Source organism: Ursus americanus, chromosome 15 (assembly GCF_024610735.1).
Source record: "Ursus americanus isolate L20-20 chromosome 15, mUrsAme1.1.p, whole genome shotgun sequence".
NCBI lineage: Eukaryota > Metazoa > Chordata > Mammalia > Carnivora > Ursidae > Ursus > Ursus americanus.
The window spans coordinates 52,370,794-52,389,300 of NC_142141.1; the positions used below are offsets into that span (position 1 = coordinate 52,370,794).

Below are 18,507 nucleotides of genomic sequence, written 5' to 3' on the forward strand. Positions count from 1 at the left end.
CTGCAGTCTGGGGTGTGCGGAGCCACCCCACTTCCACCAGTAGACCCGGCACTTCAGTGGTGTTTCCAGGCCTTGACTATCGGTGGTAATATATATTTTTCTTCCTTATTAACAACTCTGCCTTTTGTATTTGAATGACATGACTCGTATTCTATTCCTTGAAACCAGAAAGACCACTTAGTGAGGATACAAGTGGTTTTTCAGTTTTGGAGGGATTAAGAATTCTTTAGAATACCACTTTAAGAAGTCTGCTCGTTTCATACCCCTCATCTTTTTTTTTTTTTTTTTAAGATTTTATTTATTTATTTATTCGACAGAGATAGAGACAGCCAGCGAGAGAGGGAACACAAGCAGGGGGAGTGGAAGAGGAAGAAGCAGGCTCATAGCGGAGGAGCCTGATGTGGGGCTCGATCCCGCAACGCCAGGATCACATCCTGAGCCGAAGGCAGACGCTTAACCGCTGTGCCACCCAGGCGCCCCCATACCCCTCATCTTGATATCGATATGAAATAATCTATTTTCTATACAAATATATTTATTTATTGTATACTCTACATATATAGATGGATGGATTTAAGATGATATTTTTCTCTCTATGTATTTTTCACACACACACACACACACACACACACACACACACACACAGTGAGAGAGAGAGAGAAAGAGAGAAGGAATTTATCCCCCAAATACAAGTTTCTTAATCTGTGAAAAAAAGAAAAAAGTGAGCTGGGCTAGGTGATTTCTAAGTCATTTCCAGCTCTTATTACAGCTCTAAAGTCTTAAACAAAAATTCTATCCTTGTGTGCTTTTCCACATTTCATACTTTGTGAATTTTCAAACGTTCATTTTTTTTTTCAAAGAACGTGTGGTAATAACATACGACACAAGAACTTCCGACACTGGGGTCTCCATGATGAGTGTCCATTTGTAGTTTTCCTCCTGGCGTACTTGTTCTACTCTTAAAATGTTTTCTTTCAATTTACTTCTTTATAACCTAACACTGAAAATGTCCTACACATGTCTATGACTTTGCTCCTGGATCATCCTCGAATTACTGTTTCCCCCCCTGCCCCTCACATTGTCCGCCCCTTGAAATATAAACGCTACATGCAAATGCCACCTCCTCTAAGAATATTTTCTTAATGTCTTTGAGATATAATTAATGCCTTCCCTATTGAAATCCCCGTTCTTTGATATTAGGCAATTGTGAATTTATCTTTCCCGAATGTGCCTGACAGTATTATTTTTCTCAATTTTGCATCTCTCCCTATATCCACGTATCTTTGTCAGGTGACTCTGCAGTCCCTCCGAGGGACAGTAGATTTGCTCCATCCACTGATGTTCGGCTTGGCTACGTGACTTGCTTGGGCCAGTGAATATTAGGCCGCGTGATGTGCCCAGTGAGAACATGCCTGGCTAGTCCACTGATCTTAGGGTGCTGCGAGGCCCATGGGGAATCCAGAACTGGCTGAAACCTGCAGCTCAGAGCCAAGCTCAGCCAAGCCCAGGGTGGGGTTGGGGGGGGGGTGTCACCTGATGCCCAGGTGAACCACAGATGTGTGAGCTAGAACTCTGAGCTTGGGGTGATTTGTTACATAGCATTACTGGGCAACAGATGACAGATACACCTTCATTACACTAACAACTCCTTTGAGACAAGGATTAAATCCTTTTCTTATTTGTGTCCTGGCAGCACCTGACACGGTTTACGGTACACGGTAGGTGCATGTGAATTTCTTGAATTGCAAAGAAATACTTATAATGTTTAAAAAACAATCATTTCTAGCTTGGCATGTACTTCTCCATCCCAAGGGGTATACGCACTGCGTTTTAAATCATTCCTAAGAAATGTGTACATCTCTCTTTTGTAATCAGCTAAAATAAATAGTAAATCTTAAAAGAAAATATTACATGTAAACCAATCAGGGATTTCAAAACTGCCATCCAAGCTACTGTGGTAGTAACCTTCATCATGATGGGAACTCTGAGAATTGCCTCCGAAGTGAGCATTTTTCTTAGGCAGGTGAAGAGCTCATTTAGGGCCAGGAGGGGAAGGCAATCTCAGGCTTTCGGCTCTGACATTTTCCTGGTTGTGAGGGCTCTGGAATCTCTCTGCTGCCTGCCTACGTTCTATTCATCTTGAAGGAGAAGACACTTCACAGTGCTCTGTGGAGACCCGCACATCTTGAGTTATGCCCCTGTGGGATGAAGAGGCTTGTGGTTGGGAATCAGGATTCCTAAACTTGCATCTATAACTGATTCACTTTTCTTCGCTCTTTCAAGCTCCCTGCACTGAGGGAGAGAACGGGACCGCATCCAGATTGACCAGAACTGCTGTGCTGTTAGTAACACATTCCGTTTTTTCTTTGCCAATACTCATACCCGAGTGGTAACGGAATTCACACTCAGAGAGAGATGGCAGCCTCACACATCTGTGGGGAACATTCTGTCCTGGAGAGGATTCAGGAGCTAGTCATAGCTCTTCCCTGCCTTTTCTAGAGCTTAGCAGCACAGTTCTCCAGAGTGATTCCTGATTGTGCGGCCCTGTTCACTCACATGAGGAGACAAGCAAGGGAGCCTGGGGATTTCCACCAGGAGAGCTGGATGTCTCTTTTGCCAGAATGTACACTAGGGATCTCTGGATCCTTCCTAGTTATGCAGGTCAAGAACCCTCAGAGACTTTCTGAAAGGGTATGATTTGTCATGATTGGATAAATAGCACCTGATGATTAAATTAGTAATAAAGAGCAATGAGTAATGCGATGGTCTAAATGTTTGTATCCCTCTCAAGTTCATGTGGAAATCCCAACCCCCAAGATCATAGTATGAGGAGGTGAGGCCTTTGGGAGGTGATTAGGTCATGAGAGTAGAACCCTCATAAATGGGATTACTGCCCTTATAAGACAATCCTGAGAGCTGTTGGATGCATTAGTATTTTACAATTGTTTTATCTTCTTGTTAGATTGTCTCCTTCATTATTATGGTGTCCTTCTTTGTCTCTTGTTACACTCTTTGTTTTAAAGTCTATTTTGTCCAATGTAAGTATTGCTATCTCTGCTTTCTTTTCACATCCGTTTGCATGATAAATGTTTCCCCATCTGCTCACTTTCAATCTGCATGTGTCTAGGTGTGAAATGAGTCTCTCGCAGGCAGCATATGGATGGGTCTTGTTTTGTTCTGTTTTGTTTTTAAATCCATTCTGACGCCCTATATCTTTTGTTTGGAGTTTAGTCCATTTACATTTAAAGTACTTGCTGATAGATTTGTATTTATCGCCATTTGGTACTTGTTTGTGGTTGTTTCTGTAGTTCTCGGATTCTTCTCTTGCTCTCTTTTGTGGCTTGCTGCCTTTCTTTAGTGATCGACTTGGATTCCTTTATTTTTTGCATATCTATTACTGGTTTTTGATTTGTGGTTACCATTAGGTTTGTATATGACATCTCCTGCACATAGCGGTCTATATTAAGTTGATGGCCACTTACATTTGAACCCATTCTTTATTCCTCCCCACCCATATGAGGTAGATGGGATCATATCTTATATCCTTTTATTCTGTGGATCTCTTGACTGATTTTTACAGATATACTTGTTTTTACTGCTTTTGTGGGTTTCCTACTTTTCTTACTCTTACTTATGGTCTTTGCTTTTCACTCAAAGAGTCTCTCCTTTAGCCTTTATTGTAGGGCTGGTTTAATGGTCATGAACTCTTTTAGCGTTTGTTTTTCAGAGAAACTATCTCTCCTATTCTGAATGATAGGCTTGCTGGATAGAGCATTCTTGGCTACAAATTTTTTTCCTTTTAGCATTTTGAATATATCATGCAACTCCTTTCTGGCCTGCAAAGTTTCTGCTGAGAAATCCACTCATAGCCTTATGGGGTTTTCCTTGTTTGTAACTATTTTCTTTTCTTTTGCAGCTTTTAAAATTCTCCCTGTATCACTGCTTTTTGCCATTTTAATTATATGTGTCTTGGGATGGACCTCCTTGGGTTGATTTTGCTAGGGGGTTTCTGTGTCTCCTGGGTCTGGATATCTGTTTCCTTCCCCATATTAGAGAAGTTTTCAGCTATATTTCTTTAAGTAAATTTTCTGCCCCCTTTTTTCTCTTCCTCTGGGATCCTTATAATGTGAATGTTATTATGCTTGAGGGAGTTGCTAAGTTCCCTAGGTCTGTTCTCATCTTGTATACTTTTTCTTCTCTCACCTGCTCAGCTTAATTACTTTTCATTATTCTGTCTTCCAGGTCACTAATTCATTCGTCTTCTTCTGGTCTCCTATTTATTCCATCAAGTGTATTTTTAATTTCATTATTGTGTTCTTCATCTCTGATTGGTTCTTTTTTTATCTCTTTGTTAAGGATCTCACTGATGTCCTCCACTCTTTTCTCAAGTATCTTTATGATCATTACTTTAAATTCTCTATCAAGCACATTACTTATCACCGTTTTGCTTAGGTCTCTTGCTGTGGTTTTATCCTGTTCTTTTATTTGGGACAGCCTCCTCCATCTCCTGATTTTGTCTAACTCTCTATGTCTGTTTCTTTGTGTTAAAAAGTCAGCTATATCTCCTGCTGTTGAAAGTAGTGGCCTTATGAAGAAGAGATCCTGGAGTGCCCAGCCATGCAGCGTCCTCTGTTCACCATAACCTGGTGCTTCAGCAGCTGTCCCCTATGTGTGTCGTGTGTGCTCGGCTGTTGTATCCTGGCTGCTTTTTCCTTAGGTCCAGTAGTCCACAGAGGATCTCTTTTCCTGTTGTGGGCAGGGTTTGGTCCCTGGCCAGGGTGGGGAGTGCAGTTTTAAAAAGGTGCATGCCAGTCCGCCAGGGAAATGAGACCCATGGCCACTGGGACTCAGGCTCGGCAAATCATACCAGTCAAGAGACACAACGTTGGCAAGGTTGCGCCGGTCTTCTGGGAGAGGGGGCCCACAGCTCCAGGACTGAGGCAAGCAAGACTGGAAAGGGTAGATCCAAGGAAGCATTGTGGAGAGGGGCTTGGTGTAAACAAGTTAGGTAGTGAATGTCAGTGCCGCTGGTTCCCACAGGTGGCTGTGTGTTTATGCTGGGGGGGGGGGGGCAGAGGAGGGAAATGGCACCTGCCAGCTCCTTTGTTCCTGGAGAACTCCCTCAGTGGTCCCTGCCCCTCCAGGATATGCTCCAAAATGAGTAAACTACTTTCCTTCCTGTATGTCCCAGGCTTTATGCAAACTGCTGCTTCTACCCGGTACTTCTGTGGGCTGTTTGTCATGCTGTCTCTTTAAGGATGGGGACTCAGCTTCCGCTTGCCTTCCAGGCTCTCCCAGAACGGAGCCTGCTGATATTTAAAATTCCAGGCATGAAGTCCTGCTGGTCGTAAGAACTCACGAAATTCAAAATTCGGGCTCCTCTTGCTTTCAAAGCCAATGTTATGGGGATTTGTCTTCCCCCATGACACTCTGTTTCTCTCCCTTCTCTGCACCTGTGACTCCCTCCCCCCAACAGATGGTGTGGTCCCTTTTGCTCCCCACAGCCTCTCTGACTGCAACTCTGCCCTTCCTACCCTCTCCAGTGTGTCCTCTTCGCTACCTCCAGTTCTGCAGTTCGTTCTGCCGGTCTTCAAGTCATTTTCTGGGTTTCTTACACTGATGTGAGAGCTAGCTAGTTGTATCTGTGCGACAAGGTGAGCATAGGGTCCTCCTACTCTGCCATCTTCCCAACCTCCTCCAAGGCAAGTAGCTTTTTCAACTTACCAAGACGACTGTTTTCCCTGCAGACATTCTTTGGACACACTTTTTTCAAAAATAAATACATAAATTGATAATGAAATCTGTTAAAGGTGGACTCAGTGAATTAATCTGTGGTAGGGTGGAAGGCTGAATGGAGGGAAGGGCAGACAGACATAGCTATAAGAGGAAAAATTATAAAATCTGCAAAAAGGACATGTCTGGTTAATTTCAGATGTAAGAATTAGAGAAGCGGTTGTCCATTATGAATAGGTAAGACTACTAAAGATGGAAAAGAACATATGTAAGTGTCATGAAGGCAGAATGGGAGAATTTAAAGAAATGAGCATGTGTTTTTGCAATGAGATGTGTATTTTGTAACCTGTGTCTCTTAATGACATTGGGAAGGTGGATCTATCCAAAAGACTGAAATAAATAAAAAACACACAGCACCGACGTCTACTGGAAGATATACAGAATGGACCACAAGGAGTACACAGGGACAGACGTTGGGTCCTAAAATTCAGTAGGTTGGGCTGCTGCACATTCTAGGATTACAGATTTATAGGCAGAAAAGAAAGTGATGATTCATTCTTTCATTGGCTCATTTAACACACACTATTACTGCTGGTTAAGTGCCCAGTGGGGTCTAGGAAGGGAGGAGCTTTTGCATTTGACTAGATTATAAAGCAAATGTTCCTAGCCCACCTCCTTTCTATACCACAGTCCCATTAAATTACCTCTGCAGCAAAGAATCTGACCTCTCCAATTTCTTTTTTTTTTTTTTTAAGATTTTATTTATTTATTTGACAGAGACAGAGACAGCCAGTGAGAGAGGGAACACAAGCAGGGGGAGTGGGAGAGGAAGAAGCAGGCTCACAGCAGAGGAGCCTGATGTGGGGCTCGATCACGCCCTGAGCCGAAGGCAGACGCTTAACCACTGTGCCACCCAGGCGCCCCTCTCCAATTTCTTATATCCTTTAGGGAGAGGGAAAATGATTCTTGAGAGTGTGCTCAAATCACACAAAGCCCAGGATGGTAAGGGATAGAAAAGTTAGTCTGTCCGGAGCAAAAGTCAGTTTTCGGAAGTCCAAGGTAAAAACAATGACACAGAATCTCCCAGTGGTGGAAAACATTTGAATTAAGCAATATTTTTGGTAAGCTTTTGGATTTTCTCAAAATGGTGTAAATTTTGTTTGCTACAATGGAGATCCTGAGGCAAATAAATAATCACACCATTTTATACTGATATTTTCATCTGTTGACTAAATTAAGAGATGGTGGATGCCTTAAAATTTCAGCACTGTGGCTCCATTAATAATTTAAAACATTTCCAAATATGTAATTTATGTGAGAATAATAAGTTTAATGTTCTTAGGTTACTTTAAATATGTAAAGGATACCAAAAAGTATAGCTGGGAGGGGGGAACAAAAACCCAATAAACTTGTTTTCTCATGGTTTCAAAAGTCCTGGAAATTTTACATCTTTAGTAATTATAGTACATTATCAAAAAAATTCAAGGCATCTCAGACACCCATGCTTATTAGACACATTTTCTTCCAACTAGATAGCTGCCTGTTTTGCACAAGTTTTTATTTTCAAACCACTGCTGTTTACACTCTAGGAAGTCATATTTACATTATATTGGCCTTTCAAAGTCAAAATTTACAAAGCTACTCTGAATTTTCCCTCTCTGATTACCAAAACTTTTCTGCAAGATGCTTTCCATTATAAATTGTCTTTCTACTCAAGAACTCTTGCCATAAAAAGCAAGGTTTCTTTTCTTAGCTTAAACTCAAGCTTAAAAAAATAGATCTATAAAACCTCGCCAGTGGAAAAAAAATACAATCTGAGGGATCTTTTTTCTTCTTGTTTTATTTCAAAATATTTTCTTTTAATGTGGTTCACATAATATACACACCCTAGTACTTAGTTAAGGTATTGGTTGTATAAAGTGGAAATTTATAGAGACAACGTTGATCTTGCATTCTACCTGGAGAAAGTTACCTCTGGGACCCAAAGATTCTTGCTAGGATTCATCGTCCAGAAGGTGGCACCCCCTCCCCTCCCACCGACCCCCAGATCAGTTTATGGCTAACCCTTCTGTCCAAGAACAAAAACCTGCCTCGTTAGTCACGTGGACCAGCCCCATGCGGATAGAGTTATGGTGATGGATCCTCAAAGTCTTGACCGGGGGTGATGAGGCTCCCCTCCTACAGGGCGTATGGTTTAGTGAAAGGCCCAGCTCCGTATTTATGCTAGAACACCAGTTCCTGGTGCATTCAGTTTTTGACTCTAAACTGAGCTAAGCATGGATTCTGTTTGAGGTTTTTTTTCTCTTTTCTTTCCTTTTTTTTTTTTTAAGGGAAGAGTCATACTGCTAAGGAAGCTTTGAAGCCACATTGTTCTCAAAACCATAAACATAATCAGCGAAATGTCCAGAATGGCATCTTTGAATCTACAGTGCAGTTTGATTTTGTCTGCAACACCAGTATGTACAAAGGATGTCTTAGGAAAGTTATGCCAGCACAGGTGGCCTCAGAAACTATGGGACAGGGGCGCCTGGGTGGCTCAGTCCTTAAGCGTCTGCCTTCGGCTCAGGGCATGATCCCGGCGTTCCGGGATCGAGCCCCACATCAGGCTCTTCCGCTATGAGCCTGCTTCTTCCTCTCCCACTCCCCCTGCTTGTGTTCCCTCTCTCGCTGGCTGTCTCTATCTCTGTCGAATAAATAAATAAAATCTTTAAAAAAAAAAAAGAAACTATGGGACAGCCCTGGATTATAATTCATCAGCCTCCTTACGGTTTTATTCTAGGTTGAAATGACAACATCATAGAGCCTTCCTTTTTTCTTATCTGTCAAATAGCAAAAGGTGACCTTATACTACTTATTCTTTAACGGAAAATAGGATGCTTCATCCCTGAGAGGGTACCACTGCCGTTAGACACCATCCCTTTTCGAAAGGTGAGGGGATATTCTCCTTATCGTAGGGCGTGTATCGAGAATCTCTTTAAACATTTGTTCATCTTCCTTCTTAATAAAAAGAAAGCAGGTTTCAGATGCAAAATCTTTGACAAGCAGCAGTATTTCATAACATTGATTTAATTACATTTTTTATTGTTCATCATAGTTTATTTAAAAATTATCATCTATTTGTGATGCTGGCCTTTCAAGTATTTGGTTTTTAAACAATAATTTAAAGTCACTTTTGAAGATATTAAGTGAATAGCAGTACAGGTGGTAAGGGGACATCAGCAAACACCACGACAGCATCTGTAATGTCTTGTTTAGGAAACACTGCTAAGGTCCCCAAGAGCGTCGAAGGCGGAGGAGCATGCACTCCTGTGCCGCTCTGGTGCGCGCCACGTGCACCATCTGAGGCAAGCAGCTGGAGCTACACAAGCCGCCAGCCTCCTCTTTTGTAAACTGGAAGTAATTCCACTCACTTTATAGAGTAATTAGGTGGAGTCTATGAAAACTGGTATTGTTATCAGTAGAGTCATCTGACAAAAATTACACATTCTCTCTCTTTTTTTTTTAAAGATTTTATTTATTTATTTGACGGAGAGAGAGACAGCCAGCGAGAGAGGGAACACAAGCAGGGGGAGTGGGAGAGGAAGAAGCAGGTTCCCAGCAGAGGAGCCTGATGTGGGGCTCGATCCCAGGACGCCGGGATCACGCCCTGAGCCGAAGGTGGACGCTTAATGACTGAGCCACCCAGGTGCCCCCAAAAGCACACATTTTCAATGGAGGACTTCATGGGGACGAAATTCTGGGCCCTCCTGCTATGGAGCTATGTTTTCAGAGGCTTATTATTTTGGATTCTCTGGTATCCATAGTCCCATGTTAATGTTGTTGCTTCCATAAACCTTTGAGATGTGGGGCTGAAAGGGGGGAAAATAAAAATAAAAATCCATGTCTCCAGCACACAATATACTTAACTCTTGCTGAGCAAAATATGGTCATTGCATTTATTGTCAAAGGAATACTGTAATTTTGAAATTCTTTTCTCATAGTTTATTCAGTAAAATCTGTTTCGTACGACATGGTAAACCTGCTGTCCCATTAAAATTTCTCCTCTGGCTTTTGCAATACCATTCTCTCTTCCACTTTTCCTTTCTACTTCTCATGTGCTGTTTGCTCACCCTCTTCTGTGGTTGTACCACGCATATATTGATATTGCTCAAGGGTTTCATTCCTTACTCTTCTCTTTTAGCATCTGGCCTCCCCTGAGTTGGGGGGTGGGAACTCACATGGCTTCAGCAATTGCCCGTCGGCTAATGACTCCCAAAACTCAATTTCCAGTCTAGACCATGCTGTGTGTCTCTTTCAAATATTAAACACATATATCTAAATACCTGCCAGACCAGTGCTACCTAATATGATAGCCCTATCCACATGTGACTACGTAAATTAAATTTGTTAAAATTAAACTAAAAATTCAGCTCCGTGGGTGCACATTTCGGGAGCTCACTAGCAACATGTGGCCAGAGGCTACCGTACTGGACAGCACAGATACAGAACAATCCCACGGTAAGGAGTACCAGTGGAGACGCCAGGGTGGCTCAGTCAGTTAAGTGTCTGCCTTCAGCTCAGCTCATGATCCCAAAGTTGTGGGATCGAGCCCCGCATCGGGCTCCCCGCTCAGCAGGGAGTCTGCTTGTCCCTCTCCCTCTGTCCCTCCCTCCACTCATGCTCTTTCTCTCTCTCAAATAAATAAATAAATAAAATCTTAAAAAAACCAAGAGTGCTAGTGGACAGCACTATCGCTCCTAGCCCATTCCCTGAAAGTGTCCTGGGTATTCCTTCAGTACAACACACACGAGGCTGAACACACTAATGTCTTTTGCAGAGAAGAGCCTTCTTCCCTTATATTCTGTGTTGCTGTTAATGGTACCACTACTTGTCAAGTCAGCCTCCTAAGCTAGAAACTTGGGAATGATCTTGAATCCTACTCATATCTAACCAGTTGATTAACTTATGGAGCTAACAGTCCTTTTTCTCTGTCTCCATGGTTACCACCCCCCTTGAAGTTTTCAACATCTCTGTCTCCTCTCAACAATTCCTTACCTGAGATTCCTGATTCCCCACTGCTCTCATAGCCTCTGCCTTGCATTTCGAGTTAGCCTTCTAAAATATGATTCAACCTCCTGCACCAAAGCCTTGAATGATTCATTCCTTCTGTTGTGGGATGAGTTGTGTCCCTGACAAGATATGTTGAACTCCTAATTCCTGGTATGGGTGAATGTGACCTTATTCGGAAGTGGGGTCTTTGAAGATGGACTCAAGTTAAGATGAGGTCATATTCGATTACAGTGGTCCCTAATCCAGTATGATTCAGTGTCTTTATAAGAAGAGGAAACAAAGACGCAGGGAGAGAAGACAGAAACACATGGACACAGAGGTAAGATGGCAGCGTAAAGATGGTGGCAGAGATTGGAGTGATGCTGTCATAAGCCAATAAACGTCTAGGGGCACCAGAAGCTGAAAAAGGCAAGGTTGGACCCTCCTCCATGCTAACACCTTGTTTTCCAACTTTCAGATGGTAGAACTGTGGGGAAATAAATTCTGCTCTTTTAATCCACGTGGTCTGTGGTACTTTGGAACCACACCTCCAGGAAACCTCCACACTTCTTTCCACACTTTTTTATTGACTGCTTCCCAAGTGTCAGACATTATACTAGGCACTACTCAGGGAATAAAGTCCCATTTTTTAGACTGTGTAGGAGGCCAGAAGTTCTATCCCCCCAGACTAAATGTAGATTCTTAGTCATACCTCCAGTCCCAGGTGGGAAGTCAGCTTCTCTGTCTACCTTTCCAGATCCACCCAGACTAAGTGATTAGCTACTTCGAGTGTTTCCCTTGAATTCAAATACATCTTATCGTATCCCTTTTCACACAGTGTCTCTCTGCCACTGGACTGTGAGCATCATGAGGCCAGGAGGGGTCTCACTCATCTCTAAGCGATTCCAGAGTCTTACCTGGATTCAGCGAATCATTCAGAAATCATTCAATTAGTGCACCACAAGGAGTGTTCTTTGCTTGGTCCTATCACAGATCCCTTTCAGTTTTCTTTCGGTTGCTGTTGGAAGTATTAATAGGAACTGCTTGGAGGAACCAGGTGCTTCCGATTGAGGAAGAAGTTGGAGCATCTCTGTCCTTTATCAACATTTCATTTTTAGATCCTTTTTCTTTGTCCCTCCACTTAATTCAGGCTGAATTAGTACACACACTCAGCTTAATGACACTCTTCTACTCACAGATATTTAGAAAGACCCATGCACGCATAAAAACAGTGTCTTGCAGCACACATCACCTAAAGTACCCCAGAGCCAAATTCTTAGTGCTTTTCCCCCCAATGCCTCTGCTATTGTAGATTACTCACTTCTCTGTTCACTCCTAATAACACTGAAGCATAAAAACTCACAATAAATAAAAAAGAGTAACACTTTTACATTGGCTCAGAATTGTAAGACTTATTCTGTTTACGTTTAGTTACCTAGGATAGAATAGGAACTTTTCCCCCCTAGAACTGATTCACACATCAGTATAATCAGCAGAACTGGCTTTTTCTTCACAGTGCAGGAGAGACAGCGATATTTATACGCTGTTCTCCAGAGAGCTTATGGATAGCTTTGCAAAGCTTGGGAAATGAGCCAGCTCTTGTCTTGACAAGAGAAGAAACGCATAGATTTTCATGAAAAGCCTTGCAATCCATCCCATTCAACCTTCAAATTGCACTTTATACGGCAGCCTTAATTGTTTTCTGTCTCCAATTGTCAGATAATACTTGCACCTATTTCTCCATGAATAGCTATGAAATTCCAATGTTTGCATATTTCAACATGCAATATGTGGTAGAGTATTGAATTTAGATTCTGGTAAAGAGAAATTTATAAATTCTCAGTTCACAGCAGAAATCAGGCCTCACAAGGGGCTCTAGTCTAGCTCACAAATCCAACTTTCAAGTGAGAAAAAAGAGAAAACTCTGGTAAACTTATAACATGTGTAAGATCGATAATTAATTAGAATGTTCCCAGAGCAAAGCAAATCCCTGAATTTCCTCAGCCATTTGAAAAAATGATCCACTGTTGTTTAAATTCTTTACAACGATTTCTCTCAACGTAAAAATATGTGTAAAGCATTCATTATATACAAGACACTGTTCTAAGTACTACAGATATATTGATTCATAAATGCAATTTCCCTATTACATTTTTAAGTGCTTGGGAAAACAAATGACGAAATGATGAGGAGAAATATTTTATTTTCTCTACAGTAGCAAATAAAGAAGGCAACAATGAAAGGAAATTAGTATATTTAAATATTGTTTTATTGACCTGCGGAGGCTCTCACTACAGCTTGGTGGGTCGACACCTTGCATTGACCTGGGATACATTTTGCATGGGGAGTTCCCCGGCTCTACCAGTCCCAGCTCATAATCTCTTTTTGAGATTCCAGGGCTACCCTATAAGGTGGGACCTTCCCAAGGAATAGACCCAATACTCAGTAGCACAAAGACTGGCTTTTCAATGGGCTCCTGGGTTTGCGGGGCAGGACTTAACTTGGCTGGCTCATGGCTCCAGTTTTAGACTATCTTATTTTTCAAAGGTTAAATCATACTTTTTAAGGGAGCCCTCAATTTAAAAGGCAATTAATAATAATCTTTTGGAAATTTACCTGCAGAGTAGAATTCAAGCACACCAACCTATTTCTGGGCAATCTCTCCACTCCAACTGCATAATATTTTTCTGTACAATTAGGACTTTTTGTCAACCTTCCAATTCATCCATATTCCACTCGGTCCATAATTTCTGAGTCACAGTCCTCTTTAGGAAGATATCTATAAGTTTTTATTTATTGGATATACCTCTTAACAACAATAAATCTAAAAGTAAGTTGCTAATTATAACATGTGGCATTAATCACTGTTGGAAGCTCCCACTTAATCCTGAGATCATTAAAAAAAAATATGCTTGGGGTGGAGGCTGGAAACCCGGAGGGGTGGAAGTATTCATTTGATACTTTGGAGTTAGTTTCTATTTAAGACTGCTTTTCTGGACAACCTGAGCTTTTATTTCCCTTTTAACCAAATTTTGAGGCTTACACTTAGTCATGAAGCATACAAAATGGTAGACTGTGGTTCATCATTTATAAGATATTTCATATATTAGGATGTAAAACATTCAGTAGGTTACAGTTCTAGTTCCTTCTTGGAAGCTAAGGTTTGACCGTGTGACTTAGGTCAGCGTGGGGATGGGGGCACAAGTGGAGTGGGAGGTAACTCAGGGCTCATCCCCTCCATCCTGCCCGCTGAATTCTTCCTTTGGCTTCCCCAACACTTACTGAGAATTTATTGCTTTCAGAGGTGGACAACCTCGCCTCCCTTCATAAGTTTAGATTGGAACTCAAAATACTTCATTTTTACCAGCAAATGTTAACACTCTGACATTATATTACAGGTTGCTGGCTTGAGTTTTCCTCAAAAATTTTTGTTCTTACATTTGTTCATTTTGTTTCAAAATACCTATTAAGTTAGTAAAAGCAAAGATTACCAATGATGACAAAACATTTTCAGATTCATTCTTCAGAGGTTGACCAGATAGAAGCCTTGAAGTAGAAATTGTTTTGGGTCACTCAATAGGAACTATCTTAAAAGAAATTCCTTATCCTAGGTCAGATTATTTGCAGGCTGGCCTCCAAACAATAAATTAGTCCTTTTTTTGGTTGAGAAGAAGATCCAACCTCTTAAAATGGTTCAAAAGGGAATATAACATGAAAATGGAACCTTAATCTTAGATTTTAATGATAAACTTCAATATTTTATTGTTTTGGAATTAATTTCAGGTCATTATAAACAACAAAAAAACATGGTTTATAGCTAGAAAATTGCTTCATGTTGTTTCATGGATCAGGCAAATAAGATTAAAACAGCATTTTGCAAAATGGTCAATTTGGCTCTTTTGGCCATGTCAAGAGCCTTAGGAAATAATAGAGCTGATTGATTATTACAAGCAGAGAGAGCACAGAGTAGCACAAGCCATGAAGAAATGATATTTTTACTTAACATTCTTCTTTGGCCAGTAATGTTAAATAAACGACATACTTTTTTTTTTAATTACTAAAAATAATCCACATAAATACAGTAAAATAGTTATGAAATAAAGATTTTGTTTTCTTAGGGAAAAATGTAGAAACATCTTGACCAAGATTAACGTGCAAGCTATTGAACATGCAGTTATTAATGAAACTCTTTCTATTTTGTATCTTACACTCCTGGAACGAATTTTGAGCTTTGACCAGAGCTGTCCTTTATCCCTGGAAATACAATTTGAATTGTGTAAAGACCTAAATAAAATTAGAAGCAACCCATCACAACTATAATCGACCTAATACTTAATCATAACAAGGAACCTCTGTTTTTGCCACAAAATCCACAAAAGGTTTATAATTACCTCTCTTTAGAGTTTGGTCTGGCTACATAATCAAAATAGGGAACAAAGAGCATTGTGTATTCATATCGGGGTTACGAGGTTTGTGTGTTTACACTGTGCATGAGTATACAAAATGTCAGAAAAAGGTCTGGTGCAATTTACATTTGACTAACAGATAACTTAGTATGAACAAATCTGGCTCAAATCTTAGAATATATCAAAACACAAGAATACATCTTTAAATTAGAGTAGCCAAGAAAAACAATGCTTAAAGTCGTCCTGTGACTTAACTGATAAGAACGAAAATTACAAACACAAAGAAAGCTGTATCTCTGAAGGGTTAGAGGAACTAACATATTGTACCTTGAAATGGGGCAACTACCTTAAGACGTACCAAGGTGCTGTATCTCACAATGTCAAGCTTCAACTCGGGTCCCTAAAATAACCATTATTTTTCCAATTCTTCCCTTTTCTTTCCGTAGGATGTAAAAATGTACTCTAAAAAGTTACATACAGAGAAAGCTGTTATCCACAGTTCCAATCCCTGGATAGTAAAGGAACAGAAGACATAAGTATATTCTAGTGTTCTTGTTCTGGGCCTCTTTGAATGAATTAACTGCACTCTGACCTCTAATCTATTTTTAAAATTTGAGTTGGATTAGAAATAGAAAAAAAAAAAAATAGAAAAAAAAATACCCAGTAAGGCAATTGCTACATTGCAAAGTTTTATAATCTCTTTTATAGAAGATTCCATAAAAATATCTATTCATGTTTCTTTGAAAATTGAGAATTAAGATCACATTTATAAAAAAAGGTCAAATGTCTGAATAAACTCTGGGTTCTACTACCCCCTCCCTATTTTTGCACGAAAGAAGGATTGTTGCCACTAAGAGTCTGTTTTCATGCGTGTACAGAGGCCAGAGGCCACAAAAAGATAAAACCATATCAACCAAGAAGCTGTCAATCTTCCCGGAGGGAATGTGCCAGAGTCTCGAAGGATGGGAACATTAATCAGCTTCGTGGTGCTTACACCTAACGCCCTCCTCCCAATTGCTGTATTGAACAATTTGCTCCTAGAGGGCACCATACTGGAAAGGGGGCATCGTGGGTCATGCAGAGAGCAGAACCGCCTCCAGGTAGGGATTTTTTTCAGAATCCTTCAATTAAAGAGGGAGATTTCTTAAGAAACATTTGCTTTTCTAGATACATCTCACTTTCCACTCTTTTATTCCTGAAATGTTAGGCACGGAGTTTAATATATCTTTTGAAACAGCCTCTACTCCTTGATGTATTTACTTAGCGGCCTGACCTTCGACCTGTTCTATTTTTGCAGGTAGCTCCCAGTGATCATCAAAGTGGTGATTGCTGGGTCTTTCTTTCTCAGCACTTTTGCTTTTGAGCCTAGGCATTTGGTCAGCAGGTCACTAGTCAATTCTGCAGAGCTTGCTCTGCTCTGAGCTAGACCTACTACCTGAAACCTTCATTGCCAACGTTATTCCCACTTTGTAGAGAGACTATATCCCATGCTCGCGTGGAGACCAGAGGGGAAGATGCTGAAGTCACCCCAAAGCACTGACAGTGACGGTTGGTGTCGGATTCCTGAGCACAGCTTTGTGACGTCTCTTCCTTGAGCGGATTTGGTGAAGAAACCGCACGGAACTGCTGCCTACTGAATTGTGCTAAGCCAACTTGAAATGTATGGGGGAACCCTCAAAAAAAAAGCTAGCAAATTCTCGTCTAAAAAGTAAGCTCTCCACTCAAACATGGGCAAGCTGTAAATACCATGATCGCTAATTCCGTCATATTTGGGAATTATAGAGCAGATCAAGTATCTCTCATGTGGAAAGCTAGGTTGGACCAACTTCCACAAGTCATCTGGACACTTTTTTTCTTTAAATCAAAGCTTTGGATTTTTCCTTGTATGTTTTTCAATTGTCTTCAGTCAACATAATGGCAGCAAATGGCAAAAACGTGCTGGCTCCAGACATCAGACCACTTAGATAATAATAATTGTGTAAACATAGATGCAATGTTGGGCACTTTGTGCTATGAGGACATTAAGAGCTCTGGGACTTCGCATGTTAGGGCATCTGTGCCTTCTAAGGAAAACAAACTGATAAGCCACCAACTTTAAACATCCTGTTCCATCTCAAATATTAAACATATGCTGTAAGGGGGGAAAAAGCACAGCCATGTGGAAGCAAGACAACCAATATAAAAGTGTCACTGAGCACTCTACAGGCACAGAGAGGAGGCTGGGAGTGACAAGATGAGAGGCAGCTGCATGGGACCTTCCCCATGTGGTAAACTGGATGAAAATGGAGAAGCAAGGTCAATGGAACGGAGTGATTTGGGCTCTTAATTCAGTGCAGTTTTCTGGTCAGCCTGTAATCATATCACATTTGATCATCTGCAAAAGCAAGTTGGAAGGGTGCAGTACAATTCCCTACGTACCTGCTTTCCCAAGTGAATGATATTAATCTGGAAAAATACACCCGTAGAATACAGGGCAAGGCATGGCAATCACTCCCAGCTTAAAAGTCACTAAGAATGCAAAGCCCATCATTTACACTCATGGCTGAGTACTTAGTGCATTGTGCTGGGTATGATTCAAAAATCCTTCTGGACGTGGGAGAATGGTCTAGGCCTTGGTTCTACTCAAAAAGAGTAATGCATTGGGTGAAATTTAGTGATACGACCAAACTCTGGCTTTACCAGTTTCCTGCCTGTTTTAATGTTCTATAGTTTACTTAGGAAAAATCTTGTGGGGAAATCAATTATGACTTATTAATTTTAAAAATATAATAAGAGAGGGAACAGTAGGTGCTTCCAGCATTCATCATGCAGTGAACTGTGGTGTTGGGAGTACATGATTTTGAGAAATACTAGTAGTCACTGAGGAGTCCATATTTCTGGAGTGGCAATTAAAGAGTCTATGTCTGATTTCTATGGTTTTTCTACCTACATCTTTGAAGTTAAGTAGGTTTCTATTTGATACTCTGAAAGAACTGGGGTTTCGGTAAGAATCCAGAGTACTCTACCTTCTAACGATTTTTAATTTCAATGAAGCCCTAATCGTGAGGTAAATTGTTCTAAAGCAAACTGGAAATCTACTAATTAAGCCAATAGGTGCAAATGCTGATAAATATTATCAGAAGTTATAGTAACAATGATTTTCTCCTTTCTTGAACCAAATTAATTACATTTCAGTCAATAGTGATTCAATTTCTACAATTATAGGCTTCGGTTTAGTTGATTTATTGTTATTTGATTAGAAGTATGTATGGAGTACTCTGATGCTTGCTCATAAAACTTGAGAGTTTATACATTTGATTTATTTTCATATGTTGCTTTGACTCCAATAGGGAATCCACAA

General features: G+C 40.7%; 1 protein-coding gene across 1 annotated transcript in view; it reads right to left on the reverse strand.

Moving 5' to 3' along the window:
* FBXL7 (F-box and leucine rich repeat protein 7) overlaps positions 1–18,507 on the reverse strand; it is a 376,485-nt gene that overhangs the window by 11,328 nt on the left and 346,650 nt on the right. The window lies entirely within an intron of this gene.